Raw genomic sequence first — 27,886 nt, 5'->3', positions numbered from 1 at the left:
TCTTTAATTTTGAAACATTTATTTTTACTAATATATACTAAAGAATACTTAATAATTTAATTACGATTAATTTTTATTTTATTATTTATGGTAATATTTTTACGCAAATAGGCTAAAAGTGCCTATTAATAATTAATTTTATTAATATAAAATTTATGTATAATTCTAAAAAATATTCTATAATTAATTTTTTAGTAGCATAAACGCTAGCGTATGTCTCAAAGACGTAAGGTTAATTGTTAAGTGAGTCGATCTTACAAAGGTACATGAGGAAATGTCGTAAAAGCAACATACAAAGACATTATTTTGACAGAACATTAAGGGTTAATATTTAATTTATTAAATTTATTAATTTGATCATTTTAGTTTATTATTAACACATCTGTGTGATAATTTTGTGGAAGGTGGGCTCGAGACTTTTACATAAGTATATATTGTATAATTAAAGAGCATTTAAGAAAGTGCAGTTTATTTGCAAATTTACAAGATTTGCGAATAAATTTACAAGATTTCAGAATAGAAAATATAATTGACTTTTGTAAGGAATATCAGGAACAAGTAATACATATATCAAGACACTTGCATTGGCACTATAATTATATATATATATATATATATATATATATATATATAATATTACCGACGAGATATCAGCTGCACTTAATTTCCATTTACATCAAAAGTCAAATAATTATTATTTGTGACGTCATAACTCGAATGCACGTTCCTTAATTATTTTTTATTTTCACAAGTGAGATTCAATGGAGTTTTTATTTTATAATCTGAGCAATTTCAAGACCAAATACTTTACTAGATCTTGCATACTCACTTTAAAAGTTATGCATTACAATAATTTTGTTATTAAAATAAGCGTTATCACTTGCATGTTTTTTTAATCACTGAGTAGTGACGTCACTATCTAAGTATAAATAATATTCACATTACTGAGTGATTCAGTCTTACTTTAACATATAAAATGGAAAGCAGCTATTATAGCCTTATAAGTTCATACGTGTTTATAAAGCATTTGGATAATAAAAAATTTAATATAATTGTATTATTTAAATATTTATAAATTTCTATTAGTCGATAACGTCATCGCTCTTTAATTACCATCGGGGCCCCCTTTGTAGTGACAAAAATTCGCCAGGTGTGTCGTCAGTGGTACTACGTACGCTCACGCAATGTCACGTGACATACAAAAAATACGCGCCAAATTGCTATTTGAACGAGAACTATTCTGTCTTCTACACTCTAATACTCGCGCCTCCATAAAAATCTCTGTAGAAAATCGCTGAAGAAACATCGACAAATGTCGCGTTCTGCCAATAAGTGCACAGAAAGCATCCGATTCTCATTACGAGTCCCAGTCATTCGATTAATAAGTTATCTGAACGTCGAAAAGATCGGAACTTTACGCGCGCTTATCCGGACGCCATGACAGTTTCAGCGGTGCAGCGGTTTGGATCGGAGTGGACTCGCTCCGCAATTAATTGCGGATTTTATCGGTTAAAATCACACGAGTCCGAATGGGCGTGTCGATTGAGGTGACGGGCGATCTCCGGAGTCTATCGGTTGTTGCTGGTCTTGGTGATCTCTGCCGTTTCGTCCGTAACCAGGATTGGTGGTTATGATGCATCGAGTCCGGTGAGCGCAGATTTCGATGCCACAGCCAAACTGTTGTCTCGGGGGAGTCGAAGCGATTGGTATTTTCCATTAGACACAGCAATATCGCGAATTCCAATTCTCGTGACGATATCACGGCTCGCTTACTTCCGGACAACACAAGACGCTTCGTGGACGACCGTACAGCCGTAGAATGTTCATGAAGGTATGTAGAATGTTTTGTGCTACGGACTTCCGGATTGCGTTTATCGTACGTTGAGAGAGTGCAAGAATATTATTATTGTGCTTGTAGATACATTATTTAAAGTGGACGGACGATGGGACAGGTTAGTTAACCTCGAAATTGTACCCATGAGAGACGGAAGAGAGGAGATGCATGAAAAATAGCTGCATGCAGATTGGAGATTGGCACTCAACCCTCCCCTCACCGCCCAAAAAGAAGCATCTACAAAGATGCTTTCGTATGTGTACGTATATTTATACTGTGCTTACAAAATCGAGCTCCTATCTGTGCATTTTATGTGATAGAATATGAATTGCAAGTTATGTATATTAAGAATTCGTAATCTTTTATTTAATGATAATATAGACCGAATCCGCCACGAGATAGTATATTTATTGATAAATAAATGTTAAATTTGAAGTTAAATTAGATTGAAATTAAATTAAAAGGAAAAGTATGTAATTTAACAAAAACAATTGATTTCTTATTGTCATGCAGATTGTAATATATTTTGCTATAATGTTGCTATAATTTTATAATTCTACTTGATGTAATTTTATAATTCTACTTAAATATCTATTTAATTTTGAACACATATACGCACTTTGGATGAAATATGCTTGGAAATAGCGTAATTCGGTGTTATATTTTTGAATTTACTGCAAATACATATTTATACATAATTTGGCACAAAGGTACTGGTATAAGTGATTTTGTTATATTTATATTATATTTTTTTTACATATAATTGATGTATAATTCTTTGAAAGCAATTAAAGAATTGCTTTTTGTCTCATTTGGTTCTGTACTAACAATTGTAATATTATTACGTGTCTCTATTACGTTTAATGCAAACTTTGTCGCTGGATATTATACATATATTATCTCGGTAGAATGCGAACGTTCGTTAGTTTCGTCAAGTGACACTACGTGCGGTAGTAGCGTTATTGAATGTATCATATAGTTTCAGGAGAATGTATCAAGATATGTATTATTAGGAAAAACCGCAAAAACTTGAAATTTTTAGAAAATTTATCTTTATTCTTAAAAAGCATTAATTTTCATGGATACTCAGGAAAATTTTTGGAAAACTTTCAATTTTTATTTCATATATATGGCTTTCTCTTTCTAATAAATTTTTTTTTGTAAATATTGATTTACTGATCTGAATATCTGAATATATGAATAGCCGATATCTTTTGTTTTTTAGCTAAAACATGATTCCAATTGATTGGCACCATGTTAGTGGTATATTTGGAACATAACACACCATTTTTAAATCTTTAGAATTTTATCTTGGCAGATTTTTATTAAATTATGAATTACTAATTAGAAATAATTTAAAAAATGCTAAGAAAATTAATTTTTAAACAAAAAATCAAAATAATTTTATTATCATAAATAATATAATTGTAATATTTTGATTTAAAAAATTTTTTAAATATTTAAAAAAAGATAGTCTTTTAAAAATATTTTTGTCTATTCGAGGAGTAGAATTTTTACAATTGACAATATAGATTGATAATTATAATGAAATAATCGTTATAATTACAGATTTTCTTAAGGATTAAAAAATGTTTTAAAAGAAAATTCTAATTTTTTTTTGTTTGAGAATAAGCATTTAATAATTGGTAACTTAAATTAATAATTACAATGAAATAAATGATGTAATAACAAATTTTATTTTCCTGTAAATTTTAAAATTTTTGAAAGAAAGTATATTTTTTTAAATAAAAACTTTTCTACACAAATATTTTAAAATAATTGATTATTTCGATTGATCGTTGTGAATGAAATAAATAATAATTTTATAATCATTTTGTAGTTGTTTTTTTCTTTTATTGTGACTGTAACATTTAATCTTAAAACAAAAAAATTATTACAAGTTTCTCAAGTAGTGAAGATTAAAGCTTTTTTTTATTCTTAAGTAATTATTAGATTTAATGGCAAGATAGTAATTATTAGATTTAATGACAATCACTTATAGAATGATCGTCCAAATTTTTTATTTGTATTATTACAAATACAATATCGTCCCATTGTACATAAATTGAAATAAATTTATTGACACATAAAATAGCACATCATGTACAAGATTTATGCATACGAGTCCACTTTTATCATTATAGTGGCGAATCTTCAATTGGCTTCATCGAAAGTGCCACCGTTAACTATCTACATATTCAGATCAGTGGGTGAATTAGGAACATGAAAAGAAATTATAAAATATATTTTGAAGCTGCATACAAAAAATTCTCTAATCTTACTTTATCTGAAAATTTTGAATAAAATCCTAGAAAATTCTGAAACAGAGCTCAAATAAAACTCTTATAAAATTTAAATAAAATCCTGGAATATGCAGCAGATTCGTCAAATAAATTGTCTGTGACAACAGTATTATTTATATAATGAATTTATATAATTCATTATTCACTTAATTAAAATATTTACATGTTTTCCATTTAATTAGATATAAAATATTCATATGATTTGATGGAGAGGTTATAATTAATAGCTTACATGTATAATAATTGAGAATATTATACATGTAGTAATTACCAATGGTTATTATTTTATAATTAATCTGTTGATCAGAAGTATAAAGTCGTACTGTGTTGATATTTTTATAAGACACACGTGTGTCTTAATGTAAATGCAATATTTATATATGCAGTAATTGGCAATACTTATGTATGTATAAGTAATTGACCATGATTGATAATTTACTATTTTAATTGTGATCACTGTTCTTGTAGTTATTTTGTAAGTTACAAACAGGAAATTATCATATTTTATTAACAATATTTTGTGATTGTCTTGTGTGGTATTTATTTTATAATATTTCTAATTGATAATAAATTTAATAATATATTATGTATTACATACAATAATATTGATATGTATTACATTAATATTACTAATATTAGTAATATTAGTATGTATTACTTACAATAATTTTACTATATTTAGCTAATATTTACATGCAAGTTGATGTTATAGTGCTATTGTATGAATATTATAAGATGTGAGTTGTGAATTAAAATTTGAGATGTTGAGATGTTAAAACTGTTCTATTTTTATCGAGAGATTTTTAATAATATCCCGAAACTATGATAATAATGACAATTTTACCATTACATTACATATTGATGTGAATATTTGTTTCATATTTCTCATAATTTATGTACTTGTTTTACATTTTTGCGTAAATTTATAAATTTATTTACTGTATTTATGTGCAATTTCTTATGTAAAATTTTAGCTATTTATTTATATATAATATCTATAATCTATAAGTCGTTATAGCTTAATGACTGTTTAACTCAGTATAAGAAAATTATAAGTTTATTAGTACTATTATATTATTAAATTTATTATTAATTGAAATATTATATACATACACACATTATAGAAATTTTATATATTTGATAATTTTTTTTTAATAAGAAATAATTAATGTCTGTATTTTTCCCGTAATGGCGCCGATACGCGCCGAGTTTATACTGTGTTATATACAACTTCGAATGTTATTCTCAAAACTTCGTTATTCTAATCTTAAAATCTCTTATCTTACGTAAGAACATACTTTAATTATGTAAACAATCATGGAGGAAAAACTGCTTACGCAAAAACAACATATAGATTGACTTTTTATAATAGATTTTGTAACAGTGATCTTTTCAATGCGCGCTCTTTATAGAAAAATTTTTTAAAAATATTATTAGTAAAGTTATATTAAATTGCTTTTAAACATGCCTTGTACGAATAGAAGTCATCTCCCGTTTCTCTAAAACAATAATTTTACATATAAAGTCTTTCGACTATCGTATTATATCTTTATGAATGTTTTGCATTTTTCTATCAATTTATCATATAGGTGATATTAACAACATTTCATGCGTAATATTCTTTTTCAAATAAAACATTTCCGACAGTTTTTTAAATATTTTTCATGCAGTATGCATTTCTAATAATTATTTGTTATGTCAGGAATAATAATCAGATGTGATTGTTTAATTTCTTAAAAAATCTGTTATAGTACATGTAATTAGTACCAGAATTGAGTATCAGTTATTTGTGATTAATAAGATATACGCTAAACAAATTTAATTTCTCAAGTCACGAGTTGAGCACGTAAAGCTTTTTTGTCGCACTCGTTACGTGTCTGTTTCCCTTTTTTTTTCTCAATTCAGCGATTACCTCGTTCTTGCACGATGTGCAGATCTATTTAACATCAGACACATGGAGGAGGGGGGGGCAAGTACAAAACAGAGCTCCCTTATCTTTTGCAAGACAGCCTCTCATCTTTCGCGACATTTTTCAAATTTTCTCCTGAAATACTCGCCAAATCTATAAGAAAGGAGAAAGGCGGATCAATAGACGTACTCAACGAGCGAGTGAGTCAGATTTCCAGGGAGTCCTAGCCATTGTTGAGTGCAAACGCACGCACGCACGCACCACACCCACACACCTACAACATACACGCACGTGCAGGATACATACACGCGTATGCTCCTGTGTACACACATAATGAGCGTACTCGTAGTGCGGTAGCGCAAAGGCGGAGCGCGCGGCATCAACGATGCCGGGATGCGCGTCGTGAACGGCCGAGAACGTGTCATGTGTGCGCACCGCAAAGTGAGCAGCTTGGCACTTGCAGTTGCAGGCTTTAGGCTTGAATAAGGGGAGGAGCCTCGTGCATTGCCTCGCGCGCAATTATCCCCATTCTCCTTTTGCGGCTTCCATTCCTGCTCCGCGTGCTCGCTCTCTCTCTTTCTCTCTCTGTCTCGTTTCCCGTCTATCCTGTCTATCGCGGTATATCGGGGCCTGGCAACCCGCCTGGACGCCATCTTGGTCGCGTGCACTCGTTCGTTTTCTCGACTCTTTTTTTTTTTAAAAGCCTTTTCCACCGAACCCGCACTTTCGCAGCCCGCACGGGGGTCGCCAGGGTCGCCCGGATCGCCGTTACCAGCGATCCGCATCCTATGGGCATCTCCCGCGGACGGAGAACATCGAAGAGGTGTTGCTCGACGAGATAGCTCTTGACACCGAGATAGATCCAGTTTCCATAGTTACTACTGGCAAAACTCGCTAGATAATCCTTGTCTTTTCTCTTGCGCCGTATTATGTCTTTTAGAGCGTCAGTTAGGTGTTCACCACCGAGATAAACCGGGAAGACTTGAAGTTTTTAGGGTAGGTCTTTCTTACCCTTGTACTACGTAAATGGTGGATTTTTATAGGATTTTATTGACACGGGGAAATTTTTGGAATTCCAAATTTAAATTCTGTTTCTCTTTCTGAACAAAAACTGTTTTGTTCCCTTTTTTTCTTGTAATGTCGATAATCAATTATCTATATTATATTAGATAAATCTAATATAGCACGTTTGTATTCACGTACATTCTTGCGTGAGTCGCGAGTTTTTATTTTAAAAATTAATGACAATTAAAGACACTATATCGTTCTGCATCAGCATTGTGTGTGCAATTACATCGTTTGAATTCTGTATTTCCGGTGATCTGTTGCAGACCGTTGTATGCTACTTAATTTATTCATATTATTTTTTAAATATGTTCTAAAATTTAACATCTGAAATAGTTAATGGTAAAAAATATATATGGAAAATTTAAAAAGAATATATAATAAAATTTATTTCAAAGTTGCATTAAAAAAATCTGTGATTTTGCTTGGAATCTTAAATAGAATTCCTGGAAAATCTGGTAATTTTAAGGGAATTTTTTTACAAAATTTAAGCAAACATCCCGAATGTCGAACGCCGTTTCAAATCTATAAATTCCTGTAAAATTACTTTTATTTAGTTCAGCAGAAATCAATCGTTGCCGTTCTTTAGAAAGACGATCATCTTCGTAATATCATGTATCATATACATTAATATAATTTTTAACACTATAAAGAATCATGCTGCGATTAGCAATTTGAACTGTTCCACCTATCGATTGGATAATGATTTCTCAATGCTACGTCCGTTATTATAATTGCGCTGTTTGCGTCGCGTACGTTCGTGAATTTCTCGAGGACGTCGTGCAGAAAAAAAAAAAAAAACAAACGCGCGAAACGCAAATAATGCATTTGCATCGATATCACCTCGCATATGTGTTTATTTTAATGCAAAACACCGAGATAAAGGCTCGCGAGATATCGACACGCGAGGAAACGAAAATATCGTAATTTTACCACGTAATTGCCGGTATTTATTGCGTTCGCGATGGATTATCATCGTCGCGGTTACATCCAGTCGATGGGGGGACGTTACGCGCGGCATCGGTAATCGCGTCGTCAGAGACGGCGGGATTAACAGATCGGTAGATTTACCGTTACGACGCCGTCATTTAGGAGGAACGAGGGCCGATAATAAAAGCCCGACGGTCATATGCGGCGCGTAAAAGCGTGTTGTCGGACGCGCGGTGACGGACGAATGCCGATATTTCGTGCAGCGCGCGCGGAACGGTATCGTGCGCGGCCGATAAAATTTTTCAACAGCCATCCCCCTTCCCTCCGCGGCGCGTATACGTGGGAATATGCAGTTGTTACGTTTTCACCCTTATCGATATTCGAAAGCGGTATTAAACGGGCTGACAGTTATCGATGCCGCGGATCGGCCCGTGCAGAGCCCGGCCATGGCTATGTGCATTATTAAGCATTGTTAACTTTATACACTTGTGACATACACGCCGCCGCGGATATTATCACGATTTAAGCACGCGGGGTGGGGGGGTGGTAGGGGTGTATGCCGCGGGGTGTATAACTATCGCGCACGTGCATTTAACATTAAATTGCTGAGTATATAGTACGTTGCGCTCGCGCGCGCGCGCGGGGAGAAAAACCGGGCCTCGCGTTGGAGCTCCGCTGGTTTAGACACCAGCTATCTTGATTCGCGATATGGAAAAAATGAACCTCTTTTATGTATCGGCGGCGAAGCTAAATAAAAAGGGAAAAAAAAGAGAGAGAGGCGATGCAGAGTTTCCGAGATGTTAATCCGTTCTCGCGCGCAACCTTCCAACTCGTAAATTGCGGTCGCCGCGTATATATGCACGCCGAGTCCGTTCGGTAATCGGAGAAATACATGAAAAATGCGTCCGCATTGGATGTCGGTCGCATATACACGTTTGCTGATAACGCGAATTATTGGAAAATACACGCTGGCTCGGATGCATGGCTTTTAACCGATGCTTATCATCTTTCAAATAATATGCAAACAACAATGCATCCAATGTGCATAAAAAATTCCATCAAATAATTTGTGTGAATTTTATAGTGATCTATTGATCCTATAAAGTTTATTACGGCAAATGTTTTACAGCTGAGGGTTTTTATAATTGTTGGAAAATATTTAAACTATAATATTTAATTTTAAAAAGAACTTTCTTCATGTTTTGTAAATGTTGCACAGAGAGAAGGATTTCTTTAAATTCAATAAACCGTTTTATTCGACTATTCCAAAGCATATATTTCTTTGTTTTTAATAAATTTTAATAAATCTGTATGAAATTTATTAAAACCAAAGAAATATATGTTTTGGAATAGTTGAACAAAATTGTTTATTAAATCTAAAGAAATTTTTCTCTCTGTGTGTGAATGCAACTTGTGAGTAATATGAATGTGTATTACTTATCTGATATGTTATAATTTATATGTTATAATGTAATACATTTTGATAAACATTATATTCAAATCTTTGAGCATACATTTAATTCAAGTTTAATTAAATAGAATAAAAGAACGTTTATATTTTAATGCGACGCACAGTAGAACAAATTATTTCATATGCGCATATAAAAAATTATTTATATATGTAATGAATTATTTTTATGTGGATTTTTATAGTACACATACGTAAAATAAATATTGTAAATGTTACAAATATGAAGATTTAACCTTAAAAAGACATGTGGATTACGATTTTTAAAAGTAAAGATTTTTTAAAAGATTTCTGAAAAAATATAAAACTTTCTTACTTTTTTCAATTTTTTTCCTTCGAATTTTTTTAGATATCTTACAAGATAAGCGCCAATAGACATATTCTTAATAAAAATGGAATTTTTATTAATTTGGAACATATAACAATGCATGAATATTCATTATGCTTATTACAGATTTGTAATATTTTATCTACACATGTTTCTGCACACAATAATTTTACCAAGTCTGTGTTTGAATTCATAAGGAATGCGCATGTACGAGAAAAACTTTAATTTATATTATTAAACGAATAAATATATATAATAAATTGACTTTTGATCAAAAGGAAATATGTATGTGAACAAGCAACGTGAAACAGTCGCAATTTTTATTACAAAATATGAACGCTTTTTGTTAAATCAGCTATTTTTTGGCTTCGAACTTGTTCTTTCCACGATAAACTTTACGCGCTTAGTATTATTACAAGTAATTGTCATTTCAACATGGCGGACTACAATTGGCCATCTCTTAATGCCGGTTTACGAGATAAAGTAACGACTTGCCGACAAATGCGGTAATGGGATAAATTACATCAACTTTGTATTGCGCGCGCGAACCTTTGTACTATTGCTTTGGAACATTCCATTATTTTTCAAATGTTGTTTAGAAAGTGTTTTTAAAATTTTTGTTTTAATATATATACACATTGTTTTCTCATGTTCAATATTTTAGATGATAAATACGCGAAAAATTACGTAGATACGGTTACTCATCAGGTAGCGACAGTTTTCATAATCAACAAAGAAACGAAGATTTTTAGTTTTTTACAGTTTTTAATAAATCATAAAGTTTTTCAAGTTATTTACATATTTTATTTGCATTATAATATTATTATGTTATGTTTATTAGAAAAAATAGTATTACTTGCACCACATGCATAACATATAATTATAAAAATTCACGGAATTCACTGACGTATCACTTCCCTTGCATTAATGATAAGAGTATTTCTCGGGATGATCCTTTTAGTTTTCAGCTGCACACAAAAGCGGAAATGAACGATTTTAACGCAGCCGTATCTTCATCAGAAGGCCACGTTGAAATTTTTCACACGATTCCCTTTTTTTTATGTACCGACACTTGATTCTAATTATCTCATATAGTATGTGCGTAATTATAGTACGCCTTCGTAAATTACAGGATGTCGTGGAGGCAATCCGTACAAAATATTCTTCGAGTTTTTAATAAAAAATAAAAGTCGAGAAGTTTTAAGAAATTCACAGATGCTTCAAGTGCAATCGCAGATTCTATTTTTAAACATTTTCTTTATTATCGTGTTAGCAATGCAGAGAGATACCTGATTGTTGCCCACTGACACTCGCGGTAGTGAAATCGCAATGAAAAATATATACGTGGCGGATCTCCCAGACAATTATGGTCTCCTTATGAAATGTTTCGTATATGAAAGATGTCGGACGTACACGTACACACACACACACACACACACACACACACACACACACACACACACACACACACACACACACACACACACACACACACACACACACACACACACACACACACACGCTTACACAAACACACACACACACGACTATGCATTTCGAGGCGTCATGCTTACGTGATCAACATTTTCTTAATAACGCGCGCGCGCGTTACTTTATGTAATGTAAATCTCGCGGTTATTTCAAGTGACTGTTAATACCGTCAGGCACCGTATAATTATATAGGTAGATATATATGAAACTATAATAAAGCTAAATTTCTCTACGATTATATATGGCCTATTTCCGCCGTGTACAAATTTATATATTTAATTTATTTTTTACGAATAAAATTCCTTCTAAATTAATATCGTTAAAATGTGATAAAATTATGGGCAGAAATAAAAAGGCACTTTCGAAGCGATTCGTATTATGGAATCGCGACAATTAGATTAAAGTATCGTCAAGCTGTGTAAAATCATCAACGCCGTGTTATTGTTTAATTTTATACACTAGATATTCTAGTTTATAATTAAAACAGATCAGCATTACGCGATATTACGCTTCTATTTTTTAAAGAAGCAATTTGAGTCACTAGTAACTAGTATGATAAACACTTCTGAAGGATTTCGTGCAGGCCATGCATTGATTGATGCATATTCAGTAGAAAGAAATTGACCGGTACATGGTACCTGTTGATTTCTGACGTTAATTCCCGTTGCCAACTTGTCATCATACAGGTAGTTGAACTCCTTGACGACGGAGGCTGTCTGGTCACGCAGGTTACGTTTTATTGTATACGACAGTTCTGGATGGATCTCGCACCACGCGGCGTAAACTCGCGCAATACTCGTTCTATCGTTTTGATAATACTTGAAATATAAAAGTTGAAAGGACGAATGTTTATCAATCCGAGCAATTAGTAATTATACATATTACTCTGACTTAATTATGCATTCGTACGAAGATGTCAAACTCTTTCACAGCAACAGTTGTAGAAATGACAGTAATGTTTTACTATAATTTTGCTCGTGTTGCTTTACTACATTTTAATTGTTGCAAGATGTTTTGGTACATAAACCGAAAGACATAAATATGAAAAAATTATCAAGTAACGTTACTGTCATTTCTACGATTGTTACGACTGCTATTGTGATGAAGAATTCGACAGCTCAAGTGTATAATTTTATATAGACATCTCATGCGCGTAAGATTTAATAAAATAATTATATTTTACATGATGGATGGAATCATCTGTAATTCTTAATACAGTGCGGAAGCATAAAAACGTAAATTATATATTACGATTGATCGATTTTTGACTGCGAAATATTATAAAATAATTTATAGTAAGAACTCTCTTGTTCTGGTAAATATAATGCCTAATTGCTTACGTTTTCGTAACACATGGAGATTGTTACGTAAATGACATTTTTTATTGGCGTAGTACAAGAAATATAGAAGTAACGTGAAAGGAGTTGGGTAATTTACATGAGTTTTTTTCACGTACACTGTGTTACAATTACGATCAACGGCACAACAATCAAAATATTAAAAATTTTCTAACAAAACAGCAAAATTATAGAAAATGATTGTTACTATTCCTGCGATGATATATTACACTAAAATTTTGGCAACTTTTTAAAATGCGTAATTAATGTAGAACAATGATATTTAATATTAAATGACCAAATTTAATTTCTCCAAAGTTTGCAGTCAGAAAGAAGAAAGTCTCTATATTTATTAAAAAGATTAGAATTGTAATATAATAAATAATATTTAAGATATATGCTGTATATATATTTACATGACACATTAGTTAAACTGATAGTATTAGATTTCTTTTTAAAGATTTTTGACAAGGTTTCTTTTTTTCTTTAGGATATTGCAATATTTAAAATTTAAGACTAACTGATAATTTTTTTGAACATTTATTTTTTCTTCTTTAATTTTATGATTTTACAAAAGATACATATTTAGATAGATGTATTTATTAAAAATTTCTTTATTAAAAAATAAAAGAATATAAATAATAAATTATTTCAATTTATTTAAAAATATTACAACATATTAAATTATTTCTTAAATATGTACTGTTTAATAAAAACTGCGAAATTTTAGACAATTAACACTTAGGCTAGGCTGATTCTGTGAAGCTTTAGCCATTTGCTGTGATCTGTCACGCGAGTCATTTCAAACTTTAACATCTTGTAACTCCAACCCTTTGACTCATTGGCACCTAAATATTACTCTTTTAGGATATTAAATTCTATATCTCAATTAGCAAACTTTTCAAAATCTGTGGATCTTCCTTTGTTAATTTCTTTTCTTCTTTTCTTCCGTAAAGTTTTACATAACGTGCAATAAGTGTAAAAGTAAAGAAGAAACAGTTATTTTTTAGCAAGGAGTAATGCGACTTTTGTGTAATGGTTGTTTCTACGGCGGATATGTACAACTGTGTCGTTACATTCGATTATCCGGTGCTTCGGCGAGAAGTAGAATGGCGAACGGTCGGGCAGGACAGGCGTTGCCTGTGTGAGACTTTCCTCGAATAAGTGGCTAACCTAATTATCGGTAGGTAATTTGGCGTTGGGCGATGATGGCGATCGCGTGTAGGGATATTTTCGCCCCGAAACAAAACCGAAACAAAAAAGGAAAGTAGATCCGAGTAATTTCAGAGTAATTGCTTCGTCCATCGGGCCTAGAAGCGGCCGATCCTTCGGCGATCTATCGACCAATCCTCCGCGTTGAGAGAGAAATAAGCGTATTCCTTCTGGGTAGCGTGAGGCCCATCCCAGCTACCGACATCCACGGACTGGAATAATTTTCGACGGCGGTGGCGGCGGCGGCGGTGGCGACTGACGATCCTAAACGTCAAGATGAGGAGGAACGCGTCCCGATCCGCCGGTCGCCGCCGCCGCCATGTTTTATTCATTAAAAAAAGAACAAAAAAAAAACACCAGGGAAAATAACGGCATTAACCCAGGTAAAAACGATTTGGACGAGCGGTCGGTGATGCAATTTAAATATGATCCTGTCGATGGTCACTGTTATTTTCTCAGGGTGCAAATCGCTTTTAATAATCTGGAAATCGCCGGGTAGTCAAAGTGGTTACACGCGCAATTTGGCATCTCTGCAAAGTATGTAGCTCGCGAAATAACTTTGAGCTTACGTTGTCCGTGAAAAGGAAACGATGTTCTTATATTCACCGAAAAAAACGGCGGAAACTTACTTTGTCTAAAGTGATTAATAATTTTCCTCTTTTGCGGAGAAAATCGTAATTTTTAGACTCCTTTTCAATTATTTGTAAAATTATAAAATATTGTACACGCGCATTGCGAAAACGTATGTTGCAAAAGTTTTTGAAAGAATCGAAAGACATATTTAGCATACACAAGTTTATGAATGATATCTTTGCTATATTATAATTAGGTACTCTTTTTTTTTATCCGAAATTTTTTTAAATATTGCAATATCCTAATTATTATGAATTATTATACCGCTGACAATGAGATCATAACGACGAGAACAAACGGATGTCACATTTATAGCTTATGCTCTTGTATTTTAAGTGTTTAATTGTGGTAGGAATAGGTGGACATCACGCAATAGTTCGTTTTGTTTCGAACGTGACTTTAATCGTATCACACATTAATTACTTACTTATTCGCCCTACATTTGACAAATTATCCGTCATCTTGCATATTGTAACGTATATTTAACTACTTCCTACGAATTTTATATAACAACCTAGTTTGAGATTTACAGCGCATTGAGAAAGTATACGCTATATACATTTACCAATTAAGAAAAGAAAATCTTTCAGAAAGTTTGAGTAAAATTATTGAACATTTTTCACCGATTACTTAAAGTTTTGTATAATACTTTTATGTGAGACAATTTTGTATCTCTCATTAATTTGTTAAATAGTTAATAATAAAATTTAAATATATAAAGAAACTCTAAAAATATAATAGTCTTTTAAATATATTCTACGAAGATTGGATCGTTAATTCGAATAAATAAATACCTCCTTTCGTGAAAACATGCAATCATGTAAAGATAACAACTTAATTATTTTGTATTATAAGTTTTTAACGCTCGTGTACATTAAAACAGAAATAAATAATTAGATAAATTTACATGTTAACATTCAAACACGTACAAATCTTTTTAGACTGATATCGCGTTGCCTATGTGTGTGTGTGTGTGTGTGTAAACGCATATAATATATATAACTCTGAAGACTGAATCTTTGAGAACTAGGGCAGCATGACATCCGTGACATCAGTCATTAAACGTTGCAGCATTTTCCAGCTATTAAAAGAAGTTGATAATTAGTGAATTAATGATAATTATTAACGGGCACATGACTAGGGGCAGTCCTATGTGAGTTTTCTCAGACAAAGAATCGAAGACTTTCTCGTTATGTCATACTTATGCGAAAAAAATGCGGTGATGACACTTCACTGTCCCGTAAACAATCGCGCTTTGAATAGAAATGGATTATATAGCGGCGTGCATATTTTGTGCAATCTGTAATTTCGCTTTTTTTTCCAGACATCTAAAAATTTAATCACGAAACATCTTCTCCATAAAACCTAAATTTTTATTTTTTTTTTGTTCCTACAAAATATTAATTTTGTCAAATTTTATTCTGCTGGTTTTAACAAATATATTTTTTAATTATTTATTGGATATATGAAATATAATTATTTAATTATAAGTTTGTATTAATTTTTGCTTGATTGTTATGTAACTTAAAAAAATTTTGAATGATATGAAAGTACACAGTAGTCTTGAAAGCATCCGACGGCATTTGGCCGTCGGATCCGAAACACTCGACATAATAAAAAAATTATTTGCAACATTAAATAGCAAGTTTGTATTGAGAGCTGTATTAAAAGCTACAAAATTTTTTTCTGTAATTGATTTATCTTGTTATTATTCGATTTTGATAAGAGTTACTTTTTACAAGGTAAAATATATTTTTTTAGTTTTGAAAACTAAGCAATATGTATATATTTGATACATTTTTATAGAGATATGTTATAAAAAAATTTTACAGGTCAAAAAAACGTTGAACAAAATGCCGTAAAGAGTATTAATCTTTGTATATAAACACGTGTGTTAGAATATTAAAAGAAGATATTAAAGAATTATTTGTATATGTTAGAAAATTGTGTAATCAATTTCTACAACGCATAATATGATAGTGCAAGAAAACTTCAATATTTTATTAATTCTATTATCACTATTATTTTGCACGAGGAATTTTCCACATTCCTTTCCATGACGGCATTTATAAGTCATCAGGATAGCGTGTGCCATAATGCACGATATTTACTTTACACATATTAAATTTGCAGTCAGAATATTATAATTAAATGCGGTATACATGTCGGATGTGCTGAAATCGATACGGAATATTTAAGAGATTAGCGCAAGATATATTTTCTTAATAAATTTTTTTATGTTAACATGTCATATTGTCATATTAATGTGTCATTAAAAAGTATTGATTAAACAACTATTATTATTTTACATGACACATTATTTCTAATACAAATTAACAATAAAAAATAATTTGAATAATCTCAGTTTATATCTCTATATTGTTGCAAAAATAATGTTTTCAATAAAATGTACATATATAATTGAATTACAACACAAAATGATCGAATTTCGAAAGGTTATATCGATTTTTACGCAGCTGCATGTCCATATGAAACATATCATTATTTGAATTACCAAGTTAATTCATTTTTTCAATTCAAGGACTTAAGAGATTATATATTTATCTTTAATCTTTTGTTATGTGCCTATATACATGATTTATATTTTTTTATATAACAACCGATCGTTTTCTTTGAAGAAGCAAACAAAGTTATAGCTTCTTTTCTAAATTATCTGAAAAATAATCTAATCTACTATGTAAGAAGTATATATAAGGGCTTAAAGATATTGATTTAACGTATATAACATATATAAATATACATCGGTGTTATTCGAAGAACAAAATTTTGAGTGAATGTATTTTAAAAAATTATATGATATACATATTTAAAACTGTTTCTTTATAAACTACAAACGGAACACAATTTGCTTTGAAAATTATACGTATCGATATGTTCGGTCTTGTCATAGTCAATCTTTAATAAGACGGTTGCCCTCAATTTATTGCTTTTTATGTAAGTGAGAACGATTTAGCTAACTAATGCAAATTTTAATATGATTCCTTTGCCCATATTCGCTTTATGTTGGCTAATATCGCGTGTTTCATGTGCATGCGCTCCAAGATAACGCTATCAATGAGGTACATTTGCGGCACTGCCATTGATATCATAGAAATTAATAGGTGCCACGATGGAACTCATTGAAGGAGATTACGTCCTAGAAAATTTTAGCATCAAAAACGGTTCTTATGCAAATTTATGGAAATATATTTTAATGACTAAATGTGTCACATATATTTCACTTTCGTTTGAAATTTTCAGTGTCACAAGAACGCTTTCATCATCTATTAACACGAAATTATCTGAATAATTAAGTAATTATCCAAGAAGAAACGTTAATTTAATTATTAATAAATCTTTACTAATTAATTTGTTAATTCGAGAATAAATTTCGAGCGCTACTCAATAAATTTTAAATAATTTGTCTACTTTTCGAGATTTATTAGATTTGGAAATTAATAATATTTTTAATTTCTTTTTTATTATTATTATACAAAATAATAATACCGTGTAATAAGATTTCCTATATGAAAGTGATAAAGAAAAAGAGAAAGAGAAATTAGACGTTGGATTTTATCAGTTTCGTTAATTTTCGTCTTCTTGCTTTTGATGACAATCCAACCGACAACGTAAATTAGATATTTAAATGGGGTAGCAGACAGAATCGTGTACTTCTTGCGATGACCTTCCTTCTACATTCACAGATCCTTTCATCTTGGGTATAACTCATTACACTTACCGTCAATTTATTCATTATCGCACCTCCGCTCCGCAATTCCACTTTGCCGCTTCGGTTGTCCGGCTCAAGAATGGCGCCATTGCTGTTTCTCTTACTTGCATGACACATAAATCTCATTGCTAAGTCATATAATACCGACAATAACATAATATGTTTAAAGCTAAATATATTTGCGTTTTTGTGCGTTTTGCTTTTAGAATAATGGATATATTTCTTTTTATTTCATTAAAAAAGATTGATCAATAGATATTCTTGAACGAAATGTACAAGTGTTTTGTAGCTGACTTTGGAAACCTAAAAATATACAATATTAAAATATTTTCGTAAATATATGTTTTGTAACGTTATAACGCAATTATTAATAAATTAATTTTTAGCTTAACATTTTTGAAACAAGAATTAAAATAATTAATTGATTTTAATTTACAGTATTTTAAATTATTAACTCAACTAAGTATAATTAAACTATATAATCATATATATTATATATATATATATTATAATATATTCTGTCCTTAGCATGGACATCTCTTTCAGAAGAATATAGCTACGCAAAATGTTCGAGAATTATCGAGCAAACGTTTTGACTTGTAAAACGAGCTTTAATGTTGAAAAATTGGTAAAAATTCGATGACATTTCTAGTATTTTCAAAACGATTCTACTCCAGAAGGAGTTTCTACATTTAGGGGTTAACGCACTTTCTTCACGTAAATTCGGGTAATTTCTGATCTACCTGCATTATACATCGCGGCCTCAGATCGGCATCGCGGCTGCCACGTTGGAACCGATTTCCTTGTCAAGACGAAGCGACGGGTCGGACGAAAATCCGAAGCCTTAATAAGCGCCGTGGGCGCACTCTGCTCTCTTACATCGAGACACACCGTCGTCGGCACTACGCTTTATTGGGCCTCCCCGAAACACAAAACAATCGACCGCGACCGACGAAGTTCCTTGGAAGAAAGCAGAGGCGGCATTATAGTGTCCCGACTCCTTTATATCGTGAAATTGGGCTGTTAAAGAATTACGCTGAATTCCGTGGTTCCATTCCGCGAGAAGCCATTCCGTGGAAACGCTTCTTTCAGGTCAAGTTCTGTGCCACTTCGTTTCTCCTAGTCCCTTTGATCGACAAGTCGCTTTTAAAGCACCGCAATGCGTTCTTTTGTGACATCAGTATGAAAAGAAGTGAATTAAAACGATAGGCTTGGACTACCGTATATTTGTACATCGATATAGTATCATACTTATATGATACTTTAATAGCTTATCTTATTCTGATTAAAACCAGAAATCTTGATATGAAAATCTCGGAATCAATAGATTTTTAGTGTATACTTAATACTTATGCTTATTTTTTATTTTTCATTTTTTTATTATTAACGTTTTGCATTAAAGTGACAATTATTTTTATTTACGAATATTTTGCGTGATGTATTTTTATTTGAAATAACAACAGTGAAATGGAAATTATAAATTAGCTTTTTGTGATATTTGAGGAAAGTCATTTTTTAATAATATTTGAAATTGAACACATTACGTTTTATTTCTCCGGTTTATAATTTGCTCACAATTTTTGTATTGAATGTGCGTGACTAATACGTAAATCATACGAATTAAATTTAAGTTATAGAAAAGGGTTATATATTGATCATTTATTAAAGATTAATTTACAAAGTTCTTTAAGCGATTTGTAAAATTATAATCTTATGCACTATACATCTTTTATGTATGTATATACTTTATCTTATGTACGAGTGGATGTGTATTTAATTCTTCGAACTTTTTCCTGTTACACAAGGAAAACGTCATAACATTATAAATAGAATTCTATATCTATGAATTCCGACACATATAGTTTATCTAAAGTAACAGAGCGTTGTATAAGGATATAGGATATTTGGTGTAGATATAAATTTTGTAATTTAAATTTTTCATAGTAGAGCGATAGTGTCGGCTAGTACACGTTTTTCAGCATTTTTAGTATTTACTATTTATGCAGCAATATTATTGTTGCATACAAATATAAGTAATCATTTGCGCGATGTCAGACGAATAGTCAGGCAATGGCTCGCAGTGTTCTGTGTTGCGTCGCAATATTATTCCTTGGTACGTGGCAGCGATAAATATTACAGAAAAACGCGATCACATCTGAGAACAGTGAAGGATTACTGGTTCGCGCGATTGATTATTCTCACGTTTAATCTATTTCTTGAAATAGATATTTCGCGCGACTTATTTTAATTCCTTTCTTTTGTAGCAACAGTCGTCAGCGAAAATAAATAAAGTTACTAAATTGTTGTTTTAGCGTGACATTTACGAGCAATTATTTCTTTACTTTTTGGATTCATTGCACTTAAAATAATTTTACCAGTATTACAAATACAGTTCACTCATCATTTCTGTAATAAGAAACATAATTTAAGAACGTAATACATATATGGACCGCTAGAATTAATTGATTTACGTAATAGTAAGCTATGATATTCATATCAACATTTATCAAGAATTTTTGACGTAAAGTTTTAAATATTAGATATTAATGATGGCTGATTTTGGCTACTGGATGTACAATGCGCTGTATTTCCAAAATCGATTTGTTTGTCGATATGTCATTTACATTGCGAGACTCGAGCAAGCGAGTACAGTTGCGGCGTTTCATTCTCTTTCGAAACTCGTGAATACTGAACGGATCATTTATTTGAAACAATTATTAATTTATTATTGGAATTAAACTACGGGTATAAGTTTTGTTTTATGGTGATTCTTACAATTATCTGCCTTTAAACATTATTATTATCCACTTACTATTTTCGATTTGAGAACGGGGAGTAATTTATTGAAATTTAATCGTAATCATTCGCGCGAACCGAGATTTTAGACGTATACTATTGTTCACGAAGAGTAACTTGCCAGAAGGCATGATGCGTCAGTTATATGTATATTATAATATTACGCGTGCTTTGCTTAATGAATTTTGCCATAAAAATCGCAATTAGCATGTAATTACGGTATAATTTTATATTTTTAAACGTTCTTATTATAATTATTAATTTGGATTGTAGATTTATATGTATATTAAATTACAATTGTGTAATTTACAGTTTACTGTCGTGAGCGGTTTATGATGCGTCGAAGGATGTATGAGGCCTCGGAGGCATCAAACGATGGTGGAACGACTAGAGGGTAAATAAATTATTATTTATATATGCAACAATTATCTTTTGAAATATTAATTATTTTAAACGATGCTATAATTTGGATATGCTTGTATGTTACAGTCCGACATAGAGTTCACCGTAGTTCAACTCCGCTGCTGCGCATCGTATCGGTGAGTGATAAATTACAGTTTATTAGATATTATTTGAGGTAAATCTATAAAAGATATACAAAATATATGCCGTACATATATATTACAAATTGAGAATATAAAAATATTATAACTGAGAGATCTGTTTTAAAATTATACACTGAGAAACTCATATGGTTGAATCAACTAAACTCTTGTTTGGGTATGGGCAAACAAATACATTGGTTGACGCAACAAAAGAATGTAGTTGAAATATTTTGTAATACTACACTGACAAATTCATATGGTTGAATTAACTAAATTTTTATTTGGATATGGATTTTGTTGCGTCAATCAATCTATTTGTTTGTTCACATTCAAACAAGAGTTTAACAAAACGGGTTTAATTAAACAGGTTTCTCAGTGTAGAACAAATATTCATTATGCTTACGAAAATTTTATATAATTTTATATGTATATACTAATGTATATACTAAGAACACAAGATCAAGTTTAAATCAATACATTAATTAAAATACCTGGCGTATTTCTGTGTCATTAATTGCATTTTATTATATGACAAAACATTCTACTTAAATGTATTACGTATATTTAAAATTTACACACATAAAGTCTCGTAAATAAAATATAAACTTTGTAAAAAATGATAAGTTAATTTATTCAAGAAGTATTAATGATTATTAATTTTTTGTGAAGCGATAATTTATAGTTCAAAATAAAAAACTATAATCTAAAAATATTTTGTTAGAATTTCTCATGGCTTTATCGTCAGAATAAGCTTTTAAAATGTCGTACTACAATTGAATATTATATATGTATGAAATGTATATATGAGAAATTGTGCTTGATAAGTGACATTGTTATTAATGATAAAAAATTGAAATAAAATTTATAATAATATGTAGTGATAATAATAATTATTATTATTATAATATAGCTCTAAAATTAATTTGAAAGAATTATGATGTATAATTAACTATATAAAAAACTATATTATATATATATAGAATTAATTCCAACATTTTATATAAAATTTTATTACATTGCGTTACACATACGCGTACCATGCATCCGTACTTAGGTGTTTAACACGAGATATAATATTCGTACGAAAAGTGATATTTTTTTATTACGAAAGATTAGGTGTTTTGTTTTTCTCAACGCGTATAATAAAAACGAAGAGTTAACAAGAAAGTTATTGCGAGGCTATTATAGTGAACCTTATTTCTAATATACGTGTATATATATTTTAATATCAGTTTGGCTCAACTTGGATAATTACTAAATATTTCTTTGCTTTGGACAGACAGTCTTCTTTTGACTAACATATTCGATATCTTGAAATTAAGGTAAGCTATATTCGTGTTTATAATCGTCAATAAATCTTGAAGCAAAAGTAATTTAGTAGTTTTATCGAACGTTCTTCAGAATTTTTCCGTGCTGTACAGAATTGGGAATCTAATCTAAATCTAGCAGTAAGTTTTAATAAGCACGAATGCAGGAATTGGTACGTGATCGATGTCCTTTTCTTGGCGTTTAATTATCGATTAATTCTTCTCTAATTTTATTTTAATAAAAATGAAACTTTTGTTATTAACGAGAAGGTAAAAACCGGAACTACATGTAATAATATATAATGTAATTTACGATACTAATAATGTTAATGTTATTCCATCCTTGACATTTGAATCGAGTCCGCCCGATTGTGCGCTTCGATAATCACGATACACTGGAGTAATTTACTATAAAGAGCGAGTCGCGAAGTTTGAAAAGTGCCGGTATCGATCAGAGAGACGCGAAGCGTGCATTAGTTTGGCGTACCGCGTCTCGTGTTGTCCCAGCGCTGTAATTTCAATCGCGATATCATAAATTCGTTGGAACAACGCCTTTTATTAAACTTTAGAACAAGATTTACGCCAGACGACTGATTGTAGGCTTGAATTGTGATTGCGAGTATAACGTCTGCTTCTTGTGTTTTTTAATAGGCCATCAAAAAATCAGAATAAAATTATCATTACTTTTCTTAAAACGTAAGACATATTTCTAACACTGGCATACTTTTATAAAATTTTATTTTGCATTTGTTCTTCTATTTTGAATCGAAATTTTTTACAACATATATCAACTTTATTTCAAAATTTGTATTATACTTAAATTAATTAACATTTTTTGTTAATTATGTACAATAATTTTGCTTCTAATTTTACTTTACACATATTTAATTCTACTGAAGTTTATGAAACAATGTGTTGCTATCATTTCGCTTTCTATGCAACATACATATATATTTCTAAGAAAAACGTGAACGTGGAAAATACATAGTTGCTGGTTACCGAGAAAAAGATCTCGTGTGGTGAGGTAGTGAGATTTCATCAGCTGGAAAGGAAGCCACACTAAATACTTTAATTATTGCAGCCAGGTTGCAGACGCAGCCATCTTGAGCATATGTCGGCGTTGTGATGGATACTTCCGATCATTATATGCGCGGACGTATCCTTCAACGGTGTAATGTTCTCCAAATCTTATTAAGTATATGACAGATTTTCGTGCAATTTTCTTCTAATTTCAGATATCGCTCGTATTACACGCGCTATTAATTCATGATTACAAACTTTTTATCTTATTTTGATTTCTACCTTGCTGATTTAAGTCCCATTTAATTTTGATTTAGGGGCGAAAATTTCTCTTAATAAAGAATTACACGCATTTAAAATATATAGCATTATTATATAACGATAGAAGAATTGAAATTTTTTAGAACTCTTCAGAGTTCACTTTTCTCTGGAAAAATCTTCATATAATATTGCACAATGAAAATGAATTGCTCTCGTTGCATGGCACATCCTCAAATTTTTGTAGTAAACGGTTTCTTAAACCGGGAACAGCCTCACACTTTAATTTTCAAGGACGGTGGTTCCATTACCGTCCGCCCCGCATTCAAATCGTTTACCTAACAATTATTAAATTATTCGTCCGCCATCCTTCCCGGAACGCCGGGGCTGTCGGTCGAGCGAGCGAATCGCAGCAGCCGACCCGCTATCATCATGTACGATTGACGACAATTTCAGCAGGGCAGCTCCTTTGTTTCTTCCGACAGATACGTTGCCGGAGAATTCAGAGAGTCGCGTTCAGAGGGTCCGTAATGCTTTCCAATCATGGGATTATCCCTCCGTCCTAAGGGACAATCGAGGGAAAAGATATGCGACGCGGCTTCTCGCGGTGTGCGGGGGGGGAAAGGAGGAATAAGGGGCGCGACACGGGGAGCGGATGGGAGAGGAAGAGCGCGGCTGACGGAAGGAACACAGGGGTACGAGCGACGAGTGGCTGGAGATGCCCGGGTATATAGGGACAGATACTCAAGAACAGATACCGGGTGGGCAAGGGGAGGGGGTGATGAAGGAGAAGAAGGCGAAGAGGAACGCTGCTCGGGCAGACCGGGCTGTCAATCAACCGCGGGCTAGACTACCAATTTCTTCGCTCATAATTTCTGATAATTTCTCCGGACCGAGCGAACTGGCGCGGCCAGCCTCGTCCCTCTTTCTCCGTTTCTTTCCCTCCTTGTCCCGTTCCTTTCCACACCGCGCGCCACGTCTTCTCGGCCACGAAAATCATCATAAGAAGGTAATTGCACCGATCACGTACCGGCGGCTTGTATTTATCCTTGTTTCATTATAATAACAATGTAATGCGCGCCGCACGGCCCGCTGGAAGCCCGGGATAATCATCGGTTCGACACACACCGCCGCGATACGGGGCTCTGGATATTTTTGCGGCTCTCCGCTACATACGTCCCGAGCCAATTAGATAAACGTAACACGGGTAGGTAGGTAGGTAGGTAAGAAAGCTGGGACTGCCCCCGGATCTCGCTCGCCTTCTTCGCTCTTTTCTCTATTCGCCCCGAGATCGCCGCGAGAGTCGTCGCGGACGAACGAGCCGCGTTTTGCTGCATTTTCGATAATGAAGGGATAACGTACCTATAACGCCGCCACGTGTGTTTGTACCTACGTATACCGCGGATCGCGTGTTGCGCAATGCACGAAAACGCATTTACAATGTCTCTGCACGGGCATTAGAATTCATACGTTTGCGGGATCCGTTTAGTTTTTAATAGGACTTTTTTTTTCGAAAGTGCGTTTCGCTCCTAGTGATCTTGCTGTAGTGACAATCGTTTCTGAGGAAAACGTTTTCTGAGAAAATAGATCAACGGAACCTGCCTCGTTTCGTATTTCTATTTCCTGTAATAAATACTTTATCGCGCTACAAGGTTGCATGCCTCGCAATGAAGTTAAAATAACATCTGTCTGTTCGATGCTCAACCCCGAGCAAACCGTTAATTGCGTATTACACTTCCTAGTATTTTAAAAGAATTGTGTGCTTGATGCTGCCATTCTATGCCACTTGCGCATAGAGTTCAACGTACTGCGATCTCGAGCGTCCGATATTGGCCCCAATAATCGCATGAAGGCGGCAAAACTTGTCGGTGACGATTGATTAATTCGAAAGGCCCCGCAGTGTCAAAGTTCAGTGCTTCGTTTGACATGGCGCCTATCTTTGACTCGCCAGCTTTGACTTTGGCTTGTCAGCGGTACTTTAGATTCTTAAAAATTTGGGTTACATCTTTTGACTCTAAATTTATCGACAGCTCATTCACTTTTTAATGCAGCGTTGAATGAAATGATTTATATAGCGAGATTATTAGTCACTGGAGTATTTTTAATATATAACTAATTTCTTACAAAGCAGTAAAAATTGAATGAGAAAAAGTATAAGACATTATTTTTTAATGCGCTAATAAGTTTTTCTAATTATTTAATTTAAAAAATTACAATTATACCTAAAAATGTTTTCTGTTTCTTTATTTTAAAATATTGATAAAATTATTTTTACGATATTATTATTTATTATGCGTCAAGTATAATATATAATATAAAAGTAATATATTAAATTGAGATAAATGAATATAACTAATTAGTTATATGCGAAACTATTGTGTAAGAAAACGCGTTTACGTCGTGCTTTATACTTTAACAATCCGATAACGTCTATGTTTTTAGATATCAGATCAACATCTTTTTGTACGTAACGAGATGATTTATTTGTTATTTGTGTTAAATTACACATAGAAATAATACGCATTTATTTGCAATGGTTGTTAAAATGAAAAAATGCTTGGTACATAATCTTACAACAAAACTTATCTAACGTATTTACTTGTTTTTTTATCTATTAGAATTTATGTAGAAGTTTATGATAGCAAATAGGTTCGCGAATTCTATTTTCATTAATAATATTTCTCTCAAAATAATGTTTTAAAATAATTGAAAACAAGATCTTTATATAAAACACATTGAATAGTTTTTTTCTTTTGAGATAAAAAGTTAGCATAACAAATCTTATATACTGAAAACATTTAAATCCGCAACATTTTACTTTAAGTATATTTAAAGAGAGGCGTCTCGCTAAAAAATTGTCTGGTACTTATGAAAAATAATCAATAAGACAAAAGCTCACAGTTTATCTCCCTTTAATTGTTTTCTTGGAAGTCAATTTGTTAGAATTTCTCGTATGTAGCAAAGTTACTCCCCGCGGGGGACAAGGTAACCACCACGTGACTATGCTGATACGATCGACAGGCGCGGAGCTAATAATTTTGTCAACGTACGTATCAATAGTCAACTGGACGGTTCTTTCGACACCCGGAGTGCGGAGTGGTCGTCCGATCGCGACGGGAAAAAGCGTTTTCATGGCGCATCGCGCATTACGTGGCAGCGCCGCTGTAAATGACACGCGCACGCGATGCATGTCGAGAGACTTGCGAGAGAGAATCCGCAGAGAGCCGCGTCGTCGGATGGGCAACCTTGTGATATTCCTCGCACGACGACGGCGGCGGTGGCGGTCAAGTAGCAAGTAAGGGCGAATTCGTGTACCACGCAGGCCGCGCGCGTTGTTGTTTGCATTAATTTCGCCTGGCCGCGGGAAGAACGCCGGAGAACACCGAAGTCTTCCACCCGATGGAAGATGGAGGTCGATTTTGCGGTGGGCTTAGTTGTTACCACCCCGAGATTTCAACCGGGACCGGTTGTTTATGCACGTTCGAGACTTGACGGCCGAGAGATTCGATGATGCCGCCGCGGTCGTACGTCACGAAAGACCCCTTCGAACCTTTCCAAATTTTCGTCGTGATATTCTTTTATGTGCAGCGGAGTAAAACTCGCTTTTAGATGCGCCGCGAAACAAGTCAAAGGTTTAGGGGAGGGGGAGAAAGATCAAGAAATTCAGGTTTTTTATACGTTTTTAAAATACTTTTTCGAGAATAAAAAGCGCTTTTTTTT

General features: G+C 32.6%; 1 long non-coding RNA gene across 1 annotated transcript; it reads left to right on the top strand.

The window, feature by feature from the left end:
* Positions 1-685: 685 nt before the first annotated feature.
* On the top strand, positions 686-22,187 carry LOC118647726. Its single transcript, XR_004964899.1, has 3 exons — positions 686-1,831; positions 1,919-2,093; positions 21,349-22,187. It is a non-coding gene; the product is annotated as an uncharacterized LOC118647726 (long non-coding RNA).
* Positions 22,188-27,886: the final 5,699 nt, after the last annotated feature.

The sequence above is a fragment of the Monomorium pharaonis genome, chromosome 10, assembly GCF_013373865.1.
Source record: "Monomorium pharaonis isolate MP-MQ-018 chromosome 10, ASM1337386v2, whole genome shotgun sequence".
In the NCBI taxonomy this organism is placed as follows: domain Eukaryota; kingdom Metazoa; phylum Arthropoda; class Insecta; order Hymenoptera; family Formicidae; genus Monomorium; species Monomorium pharaonis.
The sequence above is the reverse complement of the archived record's forward strand: the minus strand, read 5'-3'. Positions and strand labels throughout refer to the sequence as shown.